At 41.3% G+C, this 22,407-nt stretch overlaps 1 pseudogene; it reads right to left on the reverse strand.

Annotated features, from left to right (window-relative positions):
- Positions 1–1,944: 1,944 nt before the first annotated feature.
- LOC124522175 (leucine-rich repeat-containing protein 37A2-like) lies at positions 1,945–21,591 on the reverse strand (annotated as a pseudogene).
- Positions 21,592–22,407: the final 816 nt, after the last annotated feature.

Raw genomic sequence — 22,407 nt, forward strand, 5'->3', positions numbered from 1 at the left:
CCTGAACAGGTTACCTACGTCCTTTAAGCCCTGTCCCCTTATCTGCCAGATGGGGATAATAAAGTATGTTTTCACGGACTGTTGGGCGAAATTAAGACTGCAACACGCCCAACCCAGGCCTTGACACCAAGTAAGCAAATAGTGAACTAGCTGCTGCTGCTGCTTCCGATTACTGTTACTCTCTAGTCTCGTGCTTTCAACACAGTTATTTGTTGGCTCACTGAGGTCACCACACAGAGACAGACACTTGGTGGCCATTCTCACTAAAACGCTGGGGGAACGGGAGCAGGCACCAGGAGAACAGGTGTCCTTGCCCAGCAGCAGCAAACTAATAGAGCCGAAGAGGCACTGATGGGCCAATCACTCCGCTTGGAACCGTTCCTACCAACCCTGCCAAACCTGCTGGGCTGTGCCCCAGTCCTACTGTCCCCTCGGGGAACTCTGTTGGTGGCCAGCGGTTGGTGCCATATTCCATCACCTATCGCTAAACCACCAGCATTTATTTGGGGGCATCTAAAGAGATTGTCAGGGGCGCCTGGGTGGCTCAGTCGGTTAAGCATCCGACACTTGATTTCAGCTCAGGCTGTGATCTCACGGTCGTAAGATCGAGTCCCTCGCATCGGGTTCCACACTGAGCACGGAGCCCGCTTGGGGCTCTTTCTCTCCCTCTCTCTCTGCCCCTCCCCCCTTGCTCTCTTTCAAAATAAACAGACATTAAGAAAAGAGATTATCAAACCTTGTTCATTCAGGATTTCTTTTATTCACTACTGTATTTTGACTCTGACGTCCTTTTTCTAAAATCTGTCATTCATTTACTCAGAAAGTATAGATGACTTCATTATTTTTAATGTTTATCTATTTTTGAGAGACAGTGTGTGAGCTGGGGGGAGGGACAGAGAGAAAGGGAGACAGAGGATCTGAAGGAGACAATGCAGGGCTCAAACTCCCACACCATGAGGTCATGACCTGAGCCAAAGTCGGATGCCCAATGGACTGAGCCACCCAGGCACCCCGACTCCTCCCAACATCCCAAATGTGACTGGTTAACGCCCTCCTCTGCAGAAGTGGAGGGATGTTTGCGTCTTCTGCACGTTGTGCTGCATTATCTCCTGGAATCGTGCAGCCCTGATCTGAGCTGGGTAGGAAAGCAGTGGTAGGTGTGGTGCTGGGCTGAACTGGAGAGAGCCCAGCCGCACGCATCCGACCCTCAGTGGGGTCAGCAGAGGCTAGTGTGGTACAGGTGAACAGTAAGTGCCCCCGCCAATAAGTTTTCTGAAATAAAGGCCTGAGCAGGGCAGTCCTGGGTAATTACTGCTCTCACACATTCTTTACTCTAACCCTCCAGCATCTCCCTGCTAGCTCTCTGAGGGTGGGGACTTTTTTTTTTTTTTTAAAGAAAACAAACAAAAAAACCCAATGGGAATTATCTACTAGCTTGTAAGGTTGAGGAACACTCTACTTCCACCTACAGATTTTGTGTCCGAGTTTGAGCTCTTGGGAAGAAAGACAGGCCTCAGCCCGACAGTGGAGGTAGGCTCAGCGATCCAAACATTCTGGCAACCCCAAAGACCTTACGGAGGGGCCAGAAAGAGACGATCCTCTATGGGCAGGGGGTCAAGCGCGTTGTGAATAACTGGTATTGGGTGAGCCAGGGGAGAGAGCACCAGAATAAGCTGTTAATTAACTTAATAGTCTAAGCCCCTTGAAGATACGTTCTCCAGTTTCCAGAGACTGACTGTATCAGGGAAATGAGGGAAAGACGCCCCATTCACCCTACTTTGCCCAGACTGTCTTGTGGAAATACTGGCTACCACGAGGGACTCTGGCTTCAGTCCTGCTTCTCTCGCCTGTGGCCCCTGTTGTCTGTAGATAAATATTGAACTGTTTACGTTTTAGTTCCTTACCATGTGGCTAGAATTGGTTATGGATTTATACATTTCAATATGAGAAGAAAAAGTATTTTATAAGCAATGCTGAGAAGCCAGTATCGGAAGTAAACTTTGTAGGTGGCCTGAGGCAGGACGGCGTTCACTCTGTGACAACCTCACATAGTGTCTCACTCTTGTCACCCAGCTCTTCAGTAGTGGAATCTGTGGCCTTCTCTGCTGTGGCTTTGCCAGCCTCCCTGGGAAAAGGAGAAGAATGCCAAGGCTTTGACTCTCAAAAGGAACAATTCAACTCTTCATAATTTCCCCATTTTAGAGAAAATCTTCCCCAATCACGTATCCTAGTTCCATGTGGAAAATCTCATCTTCATCAGAAGAATCCTTGTCGTGTAGCTTCTGTGCCATGTTTTTCTTGCGTGTGGCATTGAGAGGTCTGTACATGTCCCTAAGCCAAAGTGGCCGCCTTCTCCAGAAAAAGCCCTCCTAGAAAACAGAAAGGACAATGTTAGGTCTGTTTCCCCTGCCTTCTCCAGCCACGGTACTTTATCCTCCTCAGATTTACCTGATTGTCACTTTCCTTTGAGCATCTCTTACGCAGCAGAGATCCAAAGAAGCCCCTTGAAGGAAACACACACACAGACAATTAGTGATTCGTACCATTTTCCATGCCTCTCACAATGTATTTCTCCAGTCTTATTAGCAGGCAAAATCAACACAGACCTGGGATCTCAGAAATAATTCCATACATGCTGGGCTTTCAGAATTTTCCTGTGTCTGTCCATAATGGCCCCACAGTGGCCCTGGGAGACCTTTGTATGTAACTTGACATGAAGTATAGGCAGGATTTTCACCCTGCTCACCTTCTGGCCCTTGGCCAAGTGCCCTTGTGCAGTCAACAAACTGGGTGACCACACGGCAGAAGCACCTAACTCTCTCCAGAAGCATTTTACATCAGTCCCCGCCAGGCTTAGCCTCCCAGGCATCATTTGCTGGCGGGTGGGGAGGTGTTTCTATTTTCCTAGCTGCTTTACTTTACAAGATGAATCGCACCGAGTGAATGCCTGAGTCCAACCAGCAGTTATCTAGCTCACTGACTTTCACACTGCAGGCAGATGAGGGAGTGAGTCGGGAAATCACCTTAAAACACATGGCTAGCCCTAAAACACAAAATACTCTTTTTGGATACAAACGGAATAGGGGGTACCTGGGTGGCTCAGTCAGGTGAGCAGCCCAAGTCTTGAGTTTGCCTCAAGTGATGATCTCACAGATTGTGACATTGAGCCCTGTGTCTGGCTCTGTGCTGATAGTGTAGAACCTGCTTGGGATTCTCTCTCTCTCTCTCTCTCTCTCTCTCTGTCTCTGCTCCACCCCCCCCCCAAATAAATAATAAACTTAAAAAAAACAGAACAGAAAGAATCAGAGTGTATGGTAAGTTTGTTTTAGAAGGTACTTATGTCTATACGGTATGTGTGCACTGAGTTGTGACATAAAATGCAGTTCACAGCCCAAGAACAGTGTAGTCAGAGACGTGCCCAACTGGAAAGGAACCATCTTCTTTCTGGTTCTAGTGGTACTAGTGATACAACCGTCCGGCAAGACATCTTCCTTTTCTCCTTCTCCATCTCATTAGTATAAAAGGAAGAGATAAATGATTATCTAAGGTCTCTCCCAGTTCAAATTCTATTGGGTCTGGATAAAGGGAATGGAGAGCGGGGCCTCGAAAACCAGAAGGAGGAAGAAGGAAGTTTCCCCCCCCACTTTATAGGAGGGACTCATGTATTCCACCTTCCATCATGCTTGAAGACTAGCCCCTTCACCCCACGACGTTTGGCCCTCCCTATCCCTTCTCCAGAGCCTCTGAGAAGGTCTGTGGCCAGGCCTGATGCCCACCGCCAGCAGGAACGGGTCTGAACATTTTCACCTCCGTCCCCCCACGATCTTTCTTTAAAGGTCTAGTGAGCAGGTGCTCTGTGCCAGTCCCATTCTAACTCGGGTTTGGCTGGGCAGCTAACTTTGCTGGGTCCAGGCAAAGCATTAGGCCAAATATGTATTCTTTCTGCCTTTGGTGGTTTCCTGGCTGTAAAACAAGGGGATTGAAATAGATGAGTTTGAAAATCTAGTTCTAAAATTCTACTTTAACGATTGCCAGACTAATATTTACCTTGAGCTTCCTTCTTTACCTTCCTTGGCTGCTGCTCTATGACAATAAATCTGTTTTGGAGGAAAACATGATCACAGTTACCCATCACAATAACCACTCCCTCCAAATCTTTATTCATTCCTTTGCATTTTAGGTCTTATCTACCCAGTGAGATGATAACTTTTCCTAGGACAGGAATTTGTTTAATAGTCCTTTGACTCTTCAATAACACCTAACTTGTGTGCAGTTGGTAATACATTTTACTGACTGTCTCAGATAACAGTCAACAGATAATTCCTAATAAAAATTCTTGGGAGGAGGAAAAGAAAAGTGTCTACCAGAAACCTAAACAGCAGCACTGTTTTAATGTCAAGGACAAGAGTAGGATGTCTGTTATCACTGGTGCTATTCATTGGTGTTGAGGAGGTCCTAACTGATGCACTGGGAAAAAATGGAGTCGTGGAAAGAAGAACTAAGACGTATTTGCATACGAAATTACAGACAAACTAAAAGGCCCAAGAGAATCAACTAAAATTTTATTGGAAGAAATATGAGAATTCAGTAAGATGGCTAGATATAAAATCAAGAGATCAACATGTAAACCTCAATGACTTTCCTATGTCCCATAAATAATTAATCAAAAAACGGAAGAATTATCCCATTTACAATTATCAATAAAAAGGCATAAAGTACCTAGGAATAAACTTAGCAAAGAATGGGTAAGACCTATGAGATGAAAACACTAAAGCTCTTCTGAAGGACATTAAGAAGAAACGAATACATGATGTGAGACACTATTTTCCTAGAATAGTGTAAAGATGTCAGTTCCCTTCAAATTAACCTACAAAGTCAAGGCAATCCCATTCAAATCCCAAGACAGTTTTTTAAACAAAAACTGGCCAGCTGACATTTGGTAGAGAAAATGTGCAAGCATAGCAACAAACTGTATGAAAAAGAAGATCACAGAGCAGACATTAAAATACGTTCTTACAGAGCAACTGCAGTTAAGTATGTAGCGTGATACTGATACAGGAAAAGAAAACCAGATTGATAGAATAGAGTCCAGATATAAATGGTATTTTAGATCCATGAAGAAAGAATGAACCATTCAATAAAAGATTTTAAAGTAACTGGATCTTTACGTAAGGGAAAAAAGTTAGATCCCCTACCTCGACCGTACCAAAGCACCACACAGATTCCGTACAGATTAAAAATAAATAAATCACAACAAATATTATAAGAGTACAGAAGAAAATATCAGAGACTATTTTTATACCATGAGGCGAAAAGGCCTTGTTAACAAGACCCATGTCCCATAAGCCATGAGGCAGATATGGTGACGGACTGTCCACACCCTCCTGTTCATCGTAGTCCTTGCCCCCTTGATCCCCTGGATTGTTTGTCCTCTTCCTGTTGATTTATAAAACTCTCTTCATATGAAATATATTAATCCTTTCAAGGGCTTTCACTGAATTTCAATGTTTCAAATATTTGTCAGTGTTTTTATCGTGAAGGAGACGGAACAGTGGGATAGGAGCACAGGCTGACTGCAGGCACAGCTGGGTTCTGCTTTGGGTTTTGCCACAGGGGCCTTAAGCTGATCCCCTTCTATGTATGAAAGAAGGATGGTGATATCATCCTCACAGGACTGTGGGGATTCAATCAGATGTCTGGTTTATTCCAAGCATAAATCGGACAAGACGATCAAATCTATCAAATGTTTCTGCATGTGGTATCAGGTCACAAAGCTTTTTCTCACCACAAGATTATAAAAGTATTGATTCTATTTTCTTCTAATACTTTGACGGGTTCTTGTTTCTCTTTTTTTACATTTACTGAAATATGTTTTTTTAAGGTGAGAAATAGGGATCTGTTGTTATTTTCCTCCCAAATAATTAAGCAGTTGTTCTATTACCATTTATTTATTTTCTTCCACTGATTTGAATGCTAAAAGGTAACATTTCAATGTTTATTTATTTTTGAGAGTGACAGAGAGAGACAGTAAGAGTGAGAGAGGGGCAAAGAGAGAGAGAGACACACACAGAATCCAGAACAGGCTCCAGGTTCTGAGCTGTCAGCACAGAGCCCAACACAGGGCTCGAACTCCTGAACCATGAAATTATGACCTGAGCCAAAGTAGGACGCTTAACCAACTGAGCCACCCAGGCGCCTCTAAAAGGTAACATTTCAAAAGTCCTAGTCACCCACGGATCTGTCTATTGCTGGACTCTGTAGGCTACTTCCCATAAATATTAGGTTGCATTATTCCTCCTTGTGAAATTGACACAATGCCTCATCTCTTCCTTTGAACATCATTATTGTCCACTACAGGAAAGAAACTGCATGGTCTCTGACCTCAAAAAGTGTATCATCTAAGTAGGGAGAGGAAATAATGAAACCACATAAAAAAATATAAACACAAGGTTAAACCACATAGGAATTTAAAACAGCAATAGGAGGGGCGCCTGGGTGGCGCAGTCGGTTAAGCGTCCGACTTCAGCCAGGTCACGATCTCGCGGTCCGTGAGTTCGAGCCCCGCGTCGGGCTCTGGGCTGATGGCTCAGAGCCTGGAGCCTGCTTCCGATTCTGTGTCTCCCTCTCTCTCTGCCCCTCCCCCGTTCATGCTCTGTCTCTCTCTGTCCCAAAAAATAAATAAACGTTGAAAAAAAAAAAATTGAAAACAGCAATAGGAGTTTATAGAACTTCCCCAAAAGCAAAAGGCTGCAGGCCACCTCAAGATGCAGAGTACGGACTGGACAATGGCCAATGATTTCTCTTCCCAGAGGTCATGGTAAGTTGACCCCACGCTAGTTCCTAGGCTCTTAGGCTGAGAAATCAGACTCTGATCTCATCAAGAGAGAACGCACTTCTTTCTACATGGAGGCAATATCACCTTACCAATGTCACAGGATTGATCAAAATCAGAATGTCAGGTCATGACTTGACAATAAGGAAAACATCCATTCCATAGATAGGGCATCTGTGTCTACATGATTGGGCATTACCTCCTGTGGAGACAGGCCTCTGTGGCACACTGAAGCATAATCAGAAGGCTATTTGGTGAGAAGAGAAGTGGAAGAAAAGTAATTAGCTGAATCCACTGTTTAATGGAAAGGACTGAGGTAGCTAGATCCATCCATCTGCCCCGCGGGCACAGCCCGGCTGGTGGGCCTGACTCTCATCTGCTGCCTGAGGTGCCATCTCTACTCTTAGGCAAGGCTAGGTGGGCACTGCCCATGTTGGTCTCTTCCTCACCATTTCTATGCTTTTACTACTGACCAACCCTCCAGAAGACAGACATGTTTCTCCTTAGCAGTTAATACATCCAGTCAGGTTTTACTCAAGTCTGAGAGACCAGGAAGCCTTACATATCTCTGCTCTGATCCATGACCTTGATATTTCTCTCTTGAGGAGCTGCCTTTTAACAAACTGTTTAGCATATTTTTGTTATCAGGGGAGGGGAATGCGTCACTGTAGACCCTAAGAAACGGTGACAATCTCACAGAAGGACTAGGTCCAGGAGTATTACAGTATTCGGGGAAGGCTTTGTGAAGAAAGATGAACTCGAGTTGGCTTTTGAAGGCTCATGGGACTTCCACCAGCAGAGTGAAATAAAGGAATTTCAAGTGGGCAAAGTCACCAACAAAAGTAGGAATGGGCATGGTCTGACTAGGGGATGGTGAGGGGCTGCTTTGGCTGAAATGGAGGGTTGCCATGACAGATGGCAATATATATATATATATATATATATATATATATATATATATATACACACACACACACACATATATATAAGCATATGTATATTTGAATAAATACATTGAATATATATTCAATTTATACATAATTGAATAAAAGGTAAACAGGCAAGCTCCAGGAATAGGCAACTGTAATTATGACAAGCTTTGAGTAGCCTGATGCAGGATTTTAGCTGCAGGGTTTTAACTGAACCTGTTTACACAATGCCTTGCGAAGTGGAGGAGAGGGCTGTAGGTACATCTAATTAATCAACAAGATGACACTTTTATCTCTAAGCCATGCCCTTTCTTCCAAGATGACTGATAGCTCCATGAAGGTGAAGACTATTTCTCTCTCATCATTTTAGCCAACGAGGAAAGAAATCAGTGGTAGTAGGAGGATGACTGGTGAGTGCATCGAATTGACATAATTTTTTTGAGTTGAAGAAATTTTACTATCATGTCAACTGTGGCCTTCTTAGACCTAATGTCTCAGAACAAGCTAATGGCTTGTTATCTTGGTTACAATCCACAGATGTCTCCTGGCAGTGGGGTTCCTTTTAAAATCCCTGGAATATACTTTGCAATAAAAGGACAAAGCATATCTCAGTCCTCCAGACTGAAGAGGGATATCAAGTCGTGATAGGTGGGAAAGTGGCTTTGATTTTCAGTTTGTGGGTTCTGAATCTATTATAAAGAAGGAATATAGTCTGGGAATCGGAATTAATTGTTGTCCTCACCTCAATGAGACAGAAAACTGTGATCAAAACCATCACTACTACAGTCACAGATATTGCCAAGATGAGTTTGTTGTTATAGCCATAGCCTGGAACTTCTTTTGTGAGCTAAAAAAAAAGGAAAGAACAATTTTTTTAGAAAACAGAGATAGGATGAAAGTTAACTATTCTTTAACGACTCTAAAACCCCATTCTTTCCGATGAATCGCTTCTAGGTTCTTAAGGAATATACCAAATCTAATGTGATACGTAATCTTAATCATTAGCATTTTCTTCAAGAATTTATGTATCTTGAATGTTAGGTCCTCTTTTTGTCTACTCTGGGAACAGCGGCACTGTTTCCTAAATGAGCAAAGTGGCAGATCACTGCCTTAGCCAAAATTATGTGGCCAAGACAAGACCCGGACTAGGAGCCCCTGGTCCTTGTGCTTGGGTCCATGTCCTAAACCACCTAAATGTCGAGACCCCACATTTTGGGATTTATCCTCACCTCCCTTGACTCCTGCCCTCTCTGTTCATTCTGGATTTCTGTGCTCTCATTGATATAATTCTCATTTTTCCATTGGTCCATATCCCACTCTGCCTTGGACACCTTTACTTCTTGCTGCTTGCTGAGAAGCTTCATCAGGAGGCCTGTTCTGGAGATGAGCTTGGCACAGGCCAGCTGCATGTGGGTCTCAGAGCAGTCCATTTTCAAAGTCCAGATAACATGAGAAATGAGGCTTCTCACGTCTTGTTGGGGATGAGGGACCGTAGCTGCTGGTTTAACTGAATTTCAAACAGATCACCTGAGGACGAGAGCTTTGACACAGTGAAGCCTGTGGCTTTTGGGGGCAAGCCAGTGCCCGCATTGGGGTATTCCCATTGTGTATCATTGGTTTGTTTAACGGTCGGCGTAGAGTTGTCTGCAGTAACAGTAGAATTAGCAGTGGAAAGATTCTTACGGTTTGTGAATTCAGGGAGGGTTTGTTCTGGCACAGTAGTGTTTCCTGTAGAAATATTTTCGTCAGAAACATTTTGGGCAGTAGTGTTCTCTGCAGTAGTGTTTTCTCTGTAAGTTCCTGAAGGAGCAAAGAATTCTGGAAAAGGATTTTTCTGAGGACTCAGTTCTCCCGGCGATGAAAAATCCTCTCGTGAAGGGGAATTTATGAGGCTCCTGACTGCAGAGGATGGAGGCCTCTTTGCAAGCAGCTGTCTATTACTGAGTGAACTTTCCTTTCTGGACTTTCGATTCAGTTTGGCCTTGGGTGTTCTGTGGACCACACGGGAGCGACTTTTATGAAAGCGGTGTGTTTTTCTGGGGTGTGAGGCTGGCCCGAAAGCCTTCACATTTCTAACTCTATCATTTGCATCTTGTATAAGAAAAACGCTGTACATGAAGTCTTTTGATTTTTTTTTCACGTCAGGTGGGGATTTTGGAGCAGGGGTGGCAGAAGGCCTGCCCAAAGAGTATTGCTTCAGGAAAGAAGAGACCGCTGCCTTGTGCTCCTCTACGAATGAAGGCTCTGTCTCGAAGGAGCTTCCCACCAATTTGCTGGGCCTGTGCGCCACGTGAAGCTCCCCTGGGGATGGTCTCCTGAGCCTTCTTTCCTTGGCCATGTTCTCCACAGACGGCTGGGCGTTCTGTGTCCTCTGGATGTTCTGACGTCTCAGTTCTTTAAGTGCCTTTTCCGTATGCCCTTTGGGCCCTTGATGACCTTGTTCACTCTCAGGAACTTTTTCCCCACACTCTCAACGTTGTCTAGGCTCTTCTCCTGCGGTTGGGCAGTTTCCCATTTCTTTGGAAAGATTTGACGTTTAAACTTGGGACCTAAAAGGCTGGAATGTATAAGCATGGCCATTTTTGCTTTCTTTTTCACCTCATCAATTTTTTCCTGAATTTCTGCATCTAACAAATTTTCCAGAAAGTAGAGTTTTCTCAGTTCATTCTTGTAAGTTGAATTGTTGGATCCAGGTTTAAGAGAAGGGTCCCCTGTGTCGTTCATCGAGTGACCCACGGGCTTGTCTCCCTCTTGCACATTTGAAAACAGAAATTTAATGAACGGTAACAGCGTCGATTCTACGTCTTCTAGATTGCCCTCCGAGAAATAAGGCGATATGTAATTCAGTGCACTAATGACATCACTTTTGTCATTGAAGTCTAGCTGCTCATTCATAAAGGCTGACAAACTGACACGATCTATGTCTGAGGACGCCTTCTGTGGCTCAATAGTCAGCTCCGTGCTGGCGCTCTTCTTTCGAGCTTTCAATACCTTCATGAATGATCCTTCTGCATTCCTTAGGTATACTTCCTGATCTGTCGAAGAAGAAGGAGAGATGAGTTTTGATAATGAAAGACTGATAGCACAGCTCTTTGTCAATGCACAGTCATACATCCCAGTCAAGCAAATTAAGAATCAGCAAATACTTGAGCGCCATTTAGAGAGGAGACGAACTCAAACTTGGACCTACGATTGGCAACAACCAAAGGAGAAAAAGATGTTTTTTGAAAAAGTAGCTATTTCCTCAGAACATTCCATAGTGTGAATAACTATATTTAGAGTTATTCCATTGGTCCCTAAGGGCCGATTGCCCAGGCCTCAAGAAAAGCCAAGGCTGGAAGATACTCGGCTAAACTGTGTGCAGCTCTAGTGCGACTCCTGGCATTCACATACCCCACCCTGTCCTGCTTCGGGGGCAGAGGGAGCACGAGTCTTCCTCCTTCTACGTCTTCAGTGGGCTTGAGTTCTTGCTACCATCACATATGCACGGGACAACACCCGTCACTAGCAGGTCCTCATCTGGACACGCCCTCTCCGCCCACCCACCAATTCCTTTGTTTGGTCCCTGCTCCCCTATATCGCACCTCCGGTAACATAAGCTCTAGACAGAAAAAACTAAAAACGAGACCCGCTAAGTCCACCCTGGTTCTTTGCTTCAATTTGGGCAGAGATGTGGGGTATAGGTTAAGAGATTTTCCAGGTATGAGAGAGATGCCACTGTGGGGCGTTCCAAAAAATCAACGGAATGATACTTGAGGTTTTAAAATGCAGAAGGGATAAAGAAACTTTGGTCAAACGCCTACTTTGCTTTCATTTCCTTTCATTTCCAGATTTCTAGCTTTACTGAGAGAACCATCCAGAGCTTCCAACTACATGAAGGTCAAGCGTACAGCTTGTGTACACTGAACAGCACTGTGCAGCTGGGTTTTTCCAGAAGAATTAAACGTATTTTTCGTGGTGCTGGGGAGAGTCAGAGGAGGAGGTTATAAAGGTCACGAGAGAGGAGGAGCAGCGGGCTGGCGGAGCGCCCAAAACGGGAGAGGAGACTTGAGTGTAGGCTAAGGCACCTCTGATCTCATTTTTCCTCGCCTGTCAAAGGAGATAAAAAAAAAAGCCTATTCTGCCCACCTCTAAGGGAGAAGGGAGTAAGAAAATTGGTAAAACCTTGTTTTGGAAAGTAAGCAACACTACTTATAGAAGTAGCAAAGTGTAATTTATGCTGTGCCCTAGACCATTGACAGGGACCCATATTCAAGCTATCCAGGTGCAAAAGCACATTTTGGAAGTCACCAAGTTAGTGCCAATAAAACCTAAGAACAGAAAAATACCTAAAAGCACCTGTGTTTTGGATAGAAAAGCTTAAGATTCAGAACAAGAGTTGGACAGCCCAAGAATAGAAGAGCCCTCTCATCCGTTAGAACGGTTGGGTAGCAGCTTCTGGTTAGGGAACAGAAACACAGAGGCTCCAAAGAAAACTTTTTCAGAAATCAGCATCACTTGTACTCTTACACACTTATAAAAACAACAAAATAAACAAAAAGGTATCTCCACCTGTCCTATAAGACAAAGGGCACCTGAGACCTAACGCACGTAAAATCAGCTTATAAACTGTGATGCACTATGTGAACAGGTTTTCATTTTGGGGTAGTGGACTTAATAATGTAACTGAGAATCTGACTTTTAACAAAGGAATAGTTCTTAGAAATTTAGGGATCTGAACTCTGAATGAGTAAAAATAATGCAATGACATCATTAGTTTAAAAATTTACCATTGTTAGGGTGCCTGGGTGGCCCAGTCAGTTAAGCATCCGACTTTGGCTCAGGTCATGATATCACAGTTCAGCCCCGCATGGGGCTTGCTGCTGTCAGTGTAGAGCCTGCTTCGGATTCTCTGTCCCCCTCACTCACTCTCTGCCCCCTCCCAGCTCACGCACGTGAATGCTCTCTCTCTCAAAACTGAATAAATATTAAAAAAAATTATCATTGTTGATTAAAAATAAAAGTTAAACCACAAATAAAATAAAAATTTACAAATTTATCATCAGGCAATTAGGACTTACCACAACGTGTGCCATTTGTCAGACATGCACTGTCACAATGTAGCTTGACTGTCTTACAGACAACCTCAATAGTATTTTTAACTTGGCAGAGACAGCAGGCCATACGGCTAGGTAATATCCTATAAATGGAAACACAGAGAATTAAATTAGTGGTAAAGGAGTTACTTGAGTAGGTAGAAGAGGCGGGCCAAAGTCATCACAGGGCTGTGCAAAAAGGAATTCTTGAGGCACATGGCCTGGATGGTTGGGTAGGGACCAGTTGGCCAACTGCTGCTCTTGAATATTATAAATACACAGATAGAAGGAAAGAGGTGCCCAACAGAAAGGTAAGGATGGCATGGGGTATGGTATCCTTAGAATGAGATAGAGATTAGAACTGGGTGACACGGATCAGTAGTTTAATACACAGGTAACTCCTTCCAAGCCAAAAGTCTCACTTTGGGTGGAGGGCACACAGAAACAGGGTAGACTTCTAGGAGTTTGAATAAATCTGAAATATGGCCCATACTGAGGATAAAAAGCAATCAACTTTGGCTCAGGTCATAATCTCGTGGTTCATGGGTTTGAGCCCCACATCAGGCTCTGTGCTGAGAGCTCGGAGTCTGGAACCTGCTTCAGATTTATCTTCCTCTCTCTCTACCCCTTCCCTGATCACTCTCTGTGTCTTAAAAATAAATAAATGTTAAATTTTTTTTTTAAAAAAGCAATCAATCAAAAACTAATCCATAATCTACACAAATGCTACAATTAGCAGACAAGGACATTTAAAAAAGTTATTATAACAGTATTTCACATATGGAAAAAAACCCCATGCCTCTACTTAACTCAATGAATCGTGCAACAACTTCAAGTGGCCTAATATATGTATACTTAGAGTCCACGAAGGAGAGGAGATATAAAATAAATTTGAAAAAATAATAGCCCCCACATTTCCAAATAAGTAAACCCTATAAACTCACAAATCCAGGAAGGTCAATGAACTCTGAGCACAACATGGATTAAACTACATGTTTAGTTTAATCCATTAAACACGGATAAAACTACACCACGGCACATCATAATCGAACTGGTCAAAGCCAGCGATAAAGAGCAAATCTTAAAAGCAGCCAAAGGAACAAAACCACACACGACATACAGAGCAACAAAGATATAACAATGACAACATATTTCTTGCTGGAAATAATGTAAGCCAGAACTCGGTGGGGCAACATCTTTCAAGCAGTGAAAAGGAGAGGGGGACCAAATAGCTATCAAGCTAGAATTCTATACCCAAAGCTTTCAAAAATAAAAGCAACATAAAGACTATCTGAGACATACAAGAGCTGGAAGAATTCATCATTAGCAGGCTTACACTGTAGAAATGCCAAAGGAAGTATTTTTTTTAATGTTTATTTGAGAGACAGAGAGAGAGGGCACGTGCAGTAGGCGTGTGCAAGGGGGAAAGAGCACTGAGGAGACAGAGAATCCCAAGCAAAGCCCAACGCGGGACTTGAGCTCACAAACTGTGAGACTATGACCTGAGCCAAAATCAAGAGTTGGATGCTTAACTGACTGAGCCACCCAGGTGCCCCTAAAGAAAGTATTTTTAAGCAGATGGAAAAGGATAGCAGACGGAAATGTGGTTCCACACAAAGGAATGAAGAACATTAGAACTGGTAACTATATAGGTTATCATTTCACTTCACTATATGTATGTATATCATTTCACTATATGATGTCACTTATATGTAGAATCTCAGAAAAAACAAACAAGGGGTGCCTGGATGGGCTAAGTCAATGAAGCATCCTACTCTTGATGTCGGCTCAGGATCTCAGGGTCGTGAGATCGAGCCCCGTGTCAGGCTCCACGCTCAGCATGGATTAGATTTAGATTCTCTTAAGATTTTCTCTCTCTCTCTCTCTCTCTCTCTCTCTCTCTCCTCTGCCCCTCTCCCCAACTTGTACACTCTGTCTCTAAAATTAAAAAAAAAATACACCAAAAACCATAAGATACCTAGGAATAAACCTAATCAAAGAGGTAAAAGATCTGTATGCTGAAAACAATAGAACGCTTATGAAAATAAATTGAAGAAGACAGAAAGAAATGGAAAAACATCCCATGCTCAAGGATTGGAAGAACAAATATTGTTAAAATGTCTATACTACTCAAAGCAAACTACACATTCAATTCAATCCCTATCAAACACCAGTATTTTTCACAGAGCTAGAACAAACAATTCTAAAATTTGGATGGAACAAGAAAAGACCCCGAATTATAATGTTGCGAAAAAACAAACAAACAAAGCTGGAGGCATCATGATTCTGGACTTCAAACTGTATTACAAAGCTTTAATCATCAAGACAGTATGGTACTGCACAAAAACAGACACATAGATCAATAGAATAGAATAGAGAACCGAGAAACGGAGCCACAAATATATGGTCAACTAATCTTCCATAAAGCAGAATATCCAATGGAAAAAAGATAGTCTTCGCAATAAATGGTGTTGGGAAAACCGGACCGTAACATGCAGAAGAATGAAACTAAACCACTTTTTTACACCATACACAAAAATAAATTCAAAATGGATGAAAGACCTAAATGTGAGACAGGAAACCATCAAAATCCTAGAGGAGAACACAGGCAGAAACCTCTTTGATCTCAGCTAAAGCAACTTCTTACTAGACATGTCTCCAGAGGCAAGGGAAACAGAAGTACAAAGGAACTACTGAGGAGTGCCTGGGTGGCTTAGCGGGTTGAATGCCTGACTCTTGGTGTTGGCTCAGGTCGTGATCTCAGGGTCGTGGATTGAACCCCGCATCAGGATTCTCTCTCCACTTGAGATTCTCTCTCTCCCTCTCTCTCTGCTCCCCCCCATGCATACATGTATGTGTGTGTCCATGTTCTTAATTAATTAATTAATGAATAGGGGCACCTGGGTGGCTCAGTTGGTTAAGTATCTGACTTGGCTCAGATCATGATCTTACAGTTCGTGACTTTGAGCCCCGTGTCAGGCTCTGTGCTGACAGCTTGGAGCCTGGAGCCTGTTTCAGATGCTGTGTCTCCCTCTCTCTCTCTGCCCCTCCCCTGCTTGCACTCTGTCTCTCTCTCTCAAAAATAAACATAAACAAACAAACATTTTTTTTAATGAATTATTGGGACCTCATCAAGATAAAAACCTTCTGGGGCACCTGGGTGTCTCAGTCGCTTAAGCTTCTGACTTCAGCTCAGGTCATAATCTCGCGGTTTGTGAGTTCGAGCTCCGCACTGACTCTCTGTTGACAGTGCGGAGCCTGCTCAGATCCTCTGTCTCCCTCACTCACTCTCTGCCCCTACCCCACTCTTGTGCTCTCTCTCTCAAAAATAAACATCCATTAAAAAAAGATCAAAAGCTGTACAGCAAAGGAAACAATCAACAAAATTAAAAGGCAACTGATGAAATGGGAGAACATAGTTGCAAATGACATAATCTGATAAAGGGCTAGTATCCAAAATATATAAAGGACTCAACACCCAAAAAATCAAATACATAATCCAGTTAAGAAAAGGGCAGAAGACATGAATAGACAGTTTTTCAAAGAAGACATCCAGAAGGCTAACAGACACATGAAAAGATGCGCAATATCACTCATCATCAAGGAAATACAAATCAAAATCACAATGAGATACCACCTCACATGTGTCAGAATGGCTCAAATTAATAAGTCAGGAAACAACAGATGTGGAGAAAGGGGAACCCTTCTGCACTGCTGGTGGGAATGCAAACTGCTGTAGCCACTCTGGAAAACAGTATGGAGGTTTTTAAAAAGTTAAAAATGGAACTACCCTACAACCCAGCAATTGTACTACTAGGCATTTAACCAAAGGATACAAAAATGCTGATTTGAAGGGGCATGTGCACCCAATGTTTATAGCAGCACTATCAACAATAGCCAAAGTATGGAAAGAGCCCAAATGTCCATTGATGGATGAATGGATGAAAGATGTGGTATATGTATACAATGGAGTATTACTTGGCAATCAAAAAGAATGAAATCTTGCCGTTTGCAACTACATGGATGGAACTGGAGGGTATTATGCTAAGTGAAATTAGTCAGTGAAAGACAAAAATCACATCACTTCACTCATAGGAGGACTTTAAGAGACAAAACAGATGAACATAGGGAAGGGAAACAAAAATAATCTAAAAACAGGGAGGGGGACAAAACAGAAGAGACTCATAAATATGGAAAACAAACCGAGGGTTACTGGAGGGGTTGTGGGAGGGGGGATGCGCTAAATGGGTAAGGGGCACTAAGGAATCTACTCCTGAAATCATTGTTGCACTATATGCTAACTAATTTGGATGTAAATTTTAAAAAATAAAAAATAAAACAAGGTAAAAAATAAACAAAAAATAAACAAAAAAACAAATGAATAAACAACAACAAAAAAGAGAAAACACTTATAAATATGGGGAACAAACTGGGGATATGGACAAAATGAGTGAAAAGGGTTAAGAGGTACAAACTTGCAGTTATAAAATAAATAAGTCACCAGATGAAAAGTACAGCATAGGGAATATAGTCAATAACACTGTAATATACTTATTGTGGTGATCACTGTGTTGCACACCTGAAACTAATTTAATATTACATGATCTATATATACTTCAATAAAAGAGATAATTGAGGGGCACCCAGGTGGCTCAGTCAGTTAAGCATCTGACTTCAGCTCAGGTCATGATCTCACAGTCTGTGATTTCAGGCCCCACATCAGGCTCTGTGTCTACAGCTCAGAGCCTGGAGCCTGCTTCAGATTCTGTGTCTCCCTCTCTCTCTGCCCCTCCCCCACTGGCACTCTGTCTCTCTCAAAAATAAAAAAATAAAAGAATAAAAAAAGATAATTGACTATTTAAACAAAAAAAAATAATATGGTGTGCTAAAAGTAAAATGTATGAGAACAATAGCACAAAGGTCAGGAGGGGATCAATGGAAGTACACTATTTATTGTAAGGTTCTTATACTATTCATGAAATCATATAATATCATTTGAAGATAGACTGTGATAAGTTAAACATGAACATTACAAACCATTAAACAGCTACTAAAATAACAAAACCTGAGTTGTAACTATTTATCCCCCCACCAAAAAATAATAAAACGTACTAAATCAACCCAAGAGCAGGAAGAAAAAGAAAAAGAAACAAAGAACAGATGGGATACATAGAAAAGAGTAGACAGTAGCTTTAAATGTAATCATATAAATAATTACATTAACTATAAATGGTGTAATCACCTAATTAAAAGATAGAGTTGTCATACCGGATAAAAAAGCAAAAGCCAACTGTATGCTGTCTATAAGATTCATCTTCAATACAAAGATATAAGTAGGTTAAAAATATGGAAGAACTTATGCTTTGCTAACACTAATCAAACGAAACCTTGAGTGGCTATATTTACTATAGGACAAAGTCAATTTCAAAGCGAAGATATTACCAGGGATAAATGAGGTTATTCCATGGTGATAGAAATGTCAACTAATAGAAAAGACATCACTTAAAAATTTATGTATCTGATAACACAACTTCCAAATATATTAAGGAGAATAGGAAAGAGAGACACATAAGTACACAATTAGAGTTGGAGATTTCAATATCCCTCTCTCAATAATTGACAGAAAAAATATATAGAAAATGAGTAATGATACATCAGACTTGAAAAATACTACCAACCTACTTGACCTAGTTGACATTTATAGACTACTCCACACCAAATCAGCAGACTACATATTTTTCTTCAAGTGGGCACATAATATTTATCCAAATAGACCATATTCTCATCTAGTACCAGAATTCATTGGCTATAAAACAAGCCTCAATAAATTTAAAAGGATTTCAGTCATCCAACATATTGTTCTGTGACCACAATGGAATTAAATAACAAATTAACACATCTGTAAAATCCCCAAATATTTAGAAACTAACCAACACACTCCTAAGGAACCCTATTGGTCAAATAAGTCTAAATGGATATTAAAAACTATTTTGTACCGACTGAAACTGAAAACACATGTCAACATGTGGGATGTTGCTCATATAGTATTCATCTTCCCCAGTGTCCACTTTTATGAAACTAGAAAAAGAAAAGGAAATTCATCACTGAGTAAGGAGAGAAAATGGAATGATAAAGATCAAAGCAGAAATTTTTAAAAAGGAAAACAAAAATAGAGAAGTCAGTGTAATGAAAAGGCACTTTTTAGAGAAGATAAGTAAAACTGATAAACTTCTGGCCAGATTTATCAAGAAAAGACAAGAGAAGACACAAATTATCAATATCAAAAATGAGAGGAATGACATCACTACAATTCTACAGATACTAAAAGGATAATAAGGGAATAGTATAAAATACTTTATGTCAATAACTTCAAGATGAAATAGATTCCCTGAAAGACATGAACTACTCCAAAAAATAAGTATGTAATTTAAGTAGCACTATTACAAAAATAAAATCTGTAGTTTAACACTTTCTCACAGAGAAAGCTTCAAGCCCACATGGCTTCACTGGTGAATTCTAGCAAACATTTAAGGAAAAAATAATGCCAACTCTGCACAAACTGTACTAGAGAATTGAAGAGAGGGGAATACTTCCCAACTCAATTTTAGGGCCAACATTCACCTTATGAAAAATAGATAAAGACATTAGAAGAAAGGATACATAGAAGATCTCATATACTGCTGGCTGGAATGCAAAATGGTACATCCACTTTAGAAAACAGGTAAGCAGTTTCTTAAAAAGTTAAATATACACTTAGCATATGATGTAGCAATCCTGCCATTAGGTATTTTACCACCTCCCCCCCTCCCCCAATGAAAACATATGCTCATACGAAGACCTGCATGTAAGTGTTTTAAGCAACTTTATTCATAAAGGCCAAAAAGCTAGAAACAACTCAAATGCCCATTAACTGATGAACGCATAAACAAACTGGTATATCCTCACAACTGCAATACTACTCGGCAATAAAAAGGAAATGAACTACTGACATGTGCAAAAACATGGACGAGTCTCTGGGGTGCCTGGGTGGCTCAGTCAGACAAGTGACCGACTTTGGCTCAGGCCATGATCTCATGTTCCGCAGGTTCATGCCCTGTATTGGGCTCTGCGCTGACAGAGCCTGGAGCCTGCTTCGGGTTCTGTGTGTGTGTCTCTCTCTCTCTCTCTCTCTCTCTCTGCCCCTCTCCTGCTTATGCTCTCTGTTTCTCAAAAATAAACAAACGTTAAAAAAGTTAAAAAAAAAACCAAACATGGATGAATCTCAAAAGGATTATGCTGAAAGGAACCAATCACAGAAGACTGCATACTGTATGATTTCATTTATTTATTTTTTGTAATGTTCATTTATTTTTGAGAGAGAGAGAGAGAGATGGAGTGCAAATGGGGAAGGGGTAGAGAGACAGGGAGACACAGAATCCGAAGCAGGCTCCAGACTCTGAGCTGTCAGGACAGAGTCCGATGCAGGGCTTGAACTCACGAACCGCGAGATCATGACCTGAGCTGAAGTCGGATGCTTAACTGCCTGAGCCACCCAGGTGCCCCTTGTATGATTTCATTTATAAGACACTGTGGAAAAGGCAAAACTACAGGGACAAAAATTAGGTTGGTGGTTGCCAGGGCTGGTGGTGACAAAAGGGGATTGGCTGCAAAGGCACATAGGGGCCTTTTGGGGTGACAGAAATGGTCTACGTCTCAAATGTGGTGGTGGTTACATAACTACACGTTTGTCAAAACTCATCAAACTGTATGCTTAAAAAGAGTAAATTTTATACCTCAATAAACCTGACTTAAGAAAACAATAAAACAAATCTAAATAAACAACTAAGTGAAAATACACATAAGAAAAATCAACTTACAGTGTTTCCAATTCAAGGGTCATCATGAGGATGCTCTCAACTGTTGTAAGTGACACCTGTGTTGATCCCATGTCTCTGAAGGAGAAAGCCCAAACATGCGTGATTTGAACCCAAGGATAAAAATTCTGTACCTAAAAAGATACTTAACAACATGTGATTACTTCAATTCTGGCTTCTTTGTCAAGTCAGCTCAAGAGTTTTCTTGCTACGGACAATAATTTCAGAAAACTCCCAATGAAGACATTTTATGTGCATCATCAAATTAATCACCTTGGTGCTCAACAGTACAATCCTTTTTACTCTTATCCTCATTTTCATTCTCAATTGCATCCACCTCTCTTGATTAGTCTTTTTTTCTTTTAATATACACCTTACTCCACTTTCCATTTTGAGATAAATGGTATTTCTACCTACATCTACAAGTCCCATGTCTGTTACGTGTTCTTCAATACTACTCCTTCCTCTGCAGGCTATCTTGCCCATATACGTTTTTTCTTTGCTAATAATGCTTATTTCAATAACCCAGTCAAAATTTAAATTAGGACTTTTTAACCAAAACGCAAAATACTTAATCTTTTGATGACAACAAAAAAGATCAGAAATCATCTCATGAGCCATGAGATTGTTGCAATACTTACAAATATTTTAATGCTGGCAACTTAAAAAGATAGGAATCTTCAACAGCTGACAGAGGGTTACGACTGATAATTCTGAAAAATGCAATGGAATTAAAATGATCTGCATTTCCAGTAATGACTACCATGAAAGTTTATGTTCATTTTGGGGGTATGGAACTGGAAGGTTAAAACTAATCATTGTCTGCCTTTGCCTATAAATCACCCTTAGATTCTGTAAAGCACTCTTCCTTTGGGAACTACCCAGTTCTCTGGACGAGAAAGTGGAGAACAGAAAGAGAAAAAAAAAAAATTTTTTTTTTACGTGGACAGCAAAGCAAAGATATGCCAAAGAACTTTTTGGGCTGAAAACCCTAGAAGTGACTATGCTGGTAGGAAGCCCAGGCTCTGTAGGAAATACTGTTTCTAGTGTCCTCTATAATTCGAGGTGCTTTTCCTTTATCTCTAGAAATGTAAAAAACTCCACAGTTTAAAACACCCGGTTAAAGACAAAAATAGGACCAATTCCTCAGTTTGGGGGCCAAAGACAAAGGGATTAATCTAAGAGGAAATGGTGGAAGCTATACCCCCACCATGTGTATTCTCCTATGACAGCCTTTGTTAGGTGGCATATGATCCCGTTTCCTTATCCATCTCCTGGACTGCCAGCTCCTTGAGGGCAGGGAGCATACTCTATTGTCATTTTTGTCCCTGTGCCTGACAGAGTGCTTGTTATTTACTAGTTACTTCGTGAAGGCTTGTTGAATAAATAACATTTTGTCACTGCTTGACACAAGTTTTTATTCCAAAATGCTGAGTAGATTTTCTTCTCAGTTCTTTACAGCAAAAATAAAGTGAAGGAAACAGGAAGAAAGAAAAGAAAATCTGCCTTTAGGTTGACTCTGCTCAAGAATCATCACTGTACTTTTGCAAAATTATAAGGATAATCATCACAACCAATACTATTGAGCTATAGGGCATCTGTGATCAGCATTTCACATTTAAACCTCACAAGAACCTTATGTGATAGATACATCATTACCCCATTTTACAAGTGAGGAAACTGAAGTACAGAGAGGTTGTATAATTTGTCCCAGTTTG

Source organism: Lynx rufus, unplaced genomic scaffold, assembly GCF_022079265.1.
Source record: "Lynx rufus isolate CCGP_SWC_20201006 ecotype Redwood Valley unplaced genomic scaffold, mLynRuf1.p SCAF_34, whole genome shotgun sequence".
Lineage (NCBI taxonomy): Eukaryota > Metazoa > Chordata > Mammalia > Carnivora > Felidae > Lynx > Lynx rufus.